A 5,506-nucleotide genomic window follows, 5' to 3' on the forward strand; every position below is an offset into this window, starting at 1 on the left:
CTCCTCCCCGCTGCCCCTCGCGCTGGGACACGTCGTGAGAGCCCAGAGTCCCCGGCACGGACTAATGAGAAAATTCCTCCGTGTTGGGTATCTAGGGCTCGTCCCTCCTGGGACACAAATCCTCTTTGTGTCCAGCTTATCTCCAGCTGCTGCCATGATAAATGGTCCGAGTGGAGGGAGCCCGGGCTGGCCCCGTCCCGCGGGACAAATCCCCCGGTTGTTGCCCACACGGCCCCGGAAGCCAGCTTGAGGGAGTGTTGAAAGACCCGCTGGGGCGCAGCGGGCTGCTTTCTCTCTCAAGGGAGGTGCCTGCGGAGTGTGTCTGTTGCAGACCGGGAAGCACAGCCAGCATTTTCTCCTTGGAAACAGCCAGAAAGGGGGAAAAATAACCAAAATGGAAAAGCAACTCCACCCCCAACAAACCGCACTGGTCTGGTTTTGTTTTTACCATTTAACTAGTTAGCCATGGTTGGCCGTTGGCTAGCCTCTTCCTTAAGGCACTGCCAAGTTTACCACCTTGTTCTCTCTGGGTTCCCATGGGTTCCCCAACTCCTGTCAGCCTGGTGGTTAGGCCCCGGGGAGTGTCCGGCCGGCTTCTAGGGCTAACTCTCGGCCTGTGGCTCCGTGGGCCTGGTTCGGGGTGGTCCAGGTCACCGGGAGACCTGTGGAGGAGCAGCCTGGACCTGGGAGATGGGGGGACATGAGCCCCATGAGTGCTGTGAGCAGCTCCCAGCTTCAGCCAGCATCTGAGCTCCCTCTGCATCCCGAGCGCACGGGGGACAGAGCCAGCTGCTGGACGGAAGCGCTTGGAATGAGTCTAGATCACTCACCTCCGTACTACCGTCCGGGCCTTCTCCAGGCAGCGGGTAAATTCCGTTCCTGGCCGCCCTCCTTGCTCATCTGAAGTCCTGGGTTCTCTCTGCCCAGAACCGCAAAGACAGCCTTTGCGGCAGACCCGGAGAGTGTTTGTTAGACCAGGGCAAGGAAGGACATTCTTGGGGAGCTGGTCTTCTGGACGGGGGCGGAGGCCGTCTGGGAAGTGACACCCCCCCCCCGTAATAGGCGGGGTTGGCAGCCCCGCCCATGCCTCACCCCAAGACCTTGCTCGTCACCCAGGGGGGCTGTGGGTGATGTACACCGTGAGGAGGCGGAGGCCTTCCGTGAACAGCGTGAACGGCGGCAAGAGGTGTGAGACGGGCTCTCTGCTCTCCAGAGCACACCCAGCCCAGCCACCTCGCCGGCTTCCTCTCCTGCTATGGACATGCCCCCGGACGTGCTTGTGCTCAAGGCTGTCCTTCTGCCTGCCTTTCTCTCTCCTTGGACTTTGCCAGGCTGTCCTATTAATCCTTCCCATTCCAGCTCAGGCCTCCCTTCCTCCGGGGGCCCTTCCCAGATGCCACCCCCGGCCATGCGGTCTTCATCCTGGCACTTGTCGCGTGATATGGAAAACAGCTGCCTCCTGGTCTGTCCCCCAGGCCCTGAGCCCTGGGGGGGGGCGTGCCCTGTTCATCTCCAAGGCCTCAGCCCGCAGCACAGGGCCTGGCCCAGCTCAGGAGCTAATAAAGATGTGCTGTGAACTGAAGTCCAAGAACTTCTCCTTTATCTTGGGAAATTTTATAAATATGTCCCATACACACAGTCAGGTGCTAAATGGTGTGGAACAGACCAGACAGGGTTTTCACTGAGGTCTGGAGCAGACCAGCCCCTTCCTCGGGGCCTCTGCCTGCCCGCCATCTCTGCACCCAATCTCAGACTTCAGAGGATGGAGAATGATTAATGGGCCGGGGTGTAGGTCCTTTATCTCCTGCTGGAGCCTCCATTAATTCAGTTCCCTGGACAGGTAGGTGCCCCCTCGCCCCGGAGCCAGCAGAAGCCGGCACTCATGTCCCGCCTCAGGTAGGAAGGGTCTCTCTTCAACGCCAGGCTCCCCACCCAGCTCCGGCTGCTGCTTCTCCAACACGATCCAATACTGGACTTCCACATTCTACCACTTGGGGCTCTGCTATTAATTGGTGCTTTATTCTTTTTATAAAGAGTCTATTTATTTATTAGAGAGAGCACAAGCAGGGGGAGTGTCAGGCAGAGGGAGAAACAGGTTCCCCACTGAGCAGGGAGCCCGATGCGGGGTCCCAAGACCCGTGATCCCAGGATCGTGACCTGAGCTGAAGGCAGAGGCTTAACCCACTGAGCCATCCGGGTGCCCAGTTGGTGCTTTATTATTATACTTCTAAAGCTCCTGTGTATTGTAGGAATTTGTGCTAATCTGTTTACCTTCATTACCTCATTTGTCTTTCTCAGTCAGCCTGTAAAGGAAGTCCTGAGAAGCCCATTTTTCGGATACAGTCGGTCTCTTACTGCCTTCTGAGGTATTTTATGCGCGATTGCATTAAAGCTTACATCCCCTGACACAGTTATTTCAGCCCATTTTGTAGATGGGGACACTGAGGTTGAGGCAGTGACAAAGCAGAGCCTGAATCTTAAAGACCCCTAAAGGACAGGGCAGGACCTGGAGGCCTGGGTCTGCAGGCGGGAGGGGCGGGTGTCTGCTCTGCTCTTCTCTGTCTCCTTCACACCAGCCTAAGAAAAACCCTCAGGAAGTGGTCATGGCCCAGAAACGATGGCAATTTTACTCAACACCGAAGATTCGTGCAGGATAAGAGCTGCGAGACCCATTCACCGAACTCACTCATTTTACAGAAGAGCAAAGACCAAAAGCTGCATTTTTTCCCAAGTTCTCCTGTGCTGGCATGGTCTCCAGCTCCCCACCGTGCCCTGTGCGGTGAGACCTGTTACGCCGTTTTCCAGGGGAGGCTGACCAGAGGCTAATGGAGTTTCAGCAACTCGCCCAAAGTCACTCTACCAGGAAGCGCCAGAGCAGACCTGCTGCCTCTTGGAAGTGTTCGTTCACAAGGGTTTGGGGTAGAAATCTGCTCTCGTATTTGCAAGAATTTCAGCCCCAAGCGGGGGTGGCAGTCCAACCTCGACTGCATGTCGAATTGCAAACTGAAGGAGAAGCCTGGCTTATACACTAATCCTGTTACCGATGCTGGGAATTAAACATTCAAATGTGAGGTATTATTCCAAGGAATGGTTCAGGTTGGAAGAGCTACCAGGGTTCCTCACCGTGGTGGTGGTGTCGTTAACGCACACACACACACACACACACACACACACACACACACACACGCACACTTGTTTTCTTGGTTATTGTCTGACCTCTCGTGGCTTACTTTAGGCATTGCAGTTTCTGGTAAGAATTTTTGCAAAAAGCAGCTTTGTCATATTCCTAAGACCATGTCCTAAGGTCAACGAATAGTATGTGGGGAAGAAAAGAAAAGAGATGACCCGTCCTAAGAATTTCAGTAGCAGAGAGAAAATAGATGGGGGTGTGGGGGGGGGGGACAGGAAATGAAAATCTCCAGAAGTCCAGAAAAGTTAAAACTTAAAGAGAAAATACAAAAAAGAGAGAGAGAGAGAAGAACGTCACATAAAAGAAATAGATTAAGATGATCATAATCGTAAAAAGATATGTACCTTAAAGTATAACATTAACATTGTTAAAACAGGAATGGCAGAACTACGGGGACAAGTCTGTACACCAACTATGGTAACTAGAAAGCGAAACTCTATTATATCCTGTGTTAAAACGAGACACTTCTTTCTCTGTGATAGGTCACATAGGTGAAAAATCTATAAAAATATTTTTACATGATTTTTAATCTTAAATACATGGGGTGGGCCTTGGGAATGAACTTTAAAATGAATAGAACAATTCTCAAATGAAATATTCACAGGATGTCCACCAAGGAAGCCTCAGAAGTCATGTCAAACCATGTCTTCTAATTATAACGCTCTACGGTTTGGAATCGACACAAAAATAAAAGCTGAAATATATGTTTAAAAACAACTACAAATTACTGAATCATCCCGGGATTGCAGAGGATGTTCTTCTATAAATTAAAAATACTTTGACCTGAACAGCCATAAAAATTTGTGCGATACCACTGAAATAGTACCATGAGCTAAAGTCATGGCTTTTGTGTATATATATACATATGTGTATATATATATATATATATATATATATATAAAATGTGAAAATAAGCCAAATAAACTAAAAAAATGGTATTAAAAATCACTGAAATCAAGAATAGCGGTCTAAAAACAAGATTAACAAAGTTCAAAGCTGGCTCTGACAAGACTGGATAAAATTAATAAAAAAGGAAGGCAGGAGAGTGAAGAAGGAGGTATGACTACAGTCAAAATAGAGTTTTAAAAATAATATTATGAACTACAGGCCAATAACTGCAAAAGTTTAGATAAAATGGGTAAATTCCTGGGAGAGCAAAGAATGCCAACACTGGCAAAAATAATTGAACGAAGCACTAAGCTTGAAAATATTTAAATGGTAGTAAGAGGTGCCCTCCTCTCTTCACCAGAGCTTCCAACTCACTTCTGTAAAAAGTACTGATAAATTTTCAAGCATGAGCTCATTCTTACCTTACAGAGCTGTAGCAGAAACGAGAAAGAGGAGAAAGCCTGCTTCATTTTCTTTATATGACTAGGAGAGCCATGCTTCAGTACATTATAGTCCTGTTGGGTTTATGAGCTTTCATGTGAAAGTCTTAAATAAAGTATTAACTTATTAAATCCATCAGTTTATTGAAAATAATGCAGCATGAGCCAGTGAAACAAGGAAAGGTGGTAAAATAACAGCAAGTTTATTAATGCAATTCCCTTCTAGGATGGAAGGAAGATAAAAGGAATGTGACTATTTCAGTAGTTGCAGAAACAAATCACTTAATCAATTTCAAGGCATTTTAAGTTTCTTCTTAAGTTTATGTACATAATCTCTATACCCAATGTGGGGCTCAAACTCATGGTCCCAAGATCACGAGTCACAGGGTCTTCTGACTGAGCCAGCCAGGTGCGCCAACTGGTAACAACTAAGTCATCTTAAAGGCGACAGCAGACATGGTGCTGAAATGGAGAAAGTTTCCATACGTTCCATTCAGTACTGGGACCCATACAATACCTACTTTTATGACTACTGCTTAATATACACTGGGGGTCCTAGAAATCAAGTAAACATGGGAAATAGATGGGTAAGTGTTGAGAAAGAACAAAGTGGTATGATTTACAGCTGACAAAGTCATTTACATAGAATTTACAATTCCATTTACAATAGGATCAACAGGTAAACCCGTGGGTCTAATGAGAAAGGAAGCCTTTTGCCACCGTCAGAGCCTGCTAGAAATGTAATAAAACAGAAGACAGAATTTATAACAGCTAAATATAATTAAGAATTCATCTAACAGAATATACAAGACTTCTATGGTAAAAATTTGTGATTCCATGTTAAAGAACAAAAAAGATCACCTGAATAAACTGCCGTAGCATGTTTATGTGGGAAAACATCACAAGAATGTTGTTTTCCCTGACTGCAAATTCACTCAGAATCCCATCAAGATGTTTTGAGCAAATGTAATGTATTTATTCTAAAATG

Source organism: Neovison vison, chromosome 10, assembly GCF_020171115.1.
Source record: "Neovison vison isolate M4711 chromosome 10, ASM_NN_V1, whole genome shotgun sequence".
In the NCBI taxonomy this organism is placed as follows: Eukaryota; Metazoa; Chordata; class Mammalia; order Carnivora; family Mustelidae; genus Neogale; species Neogale vison.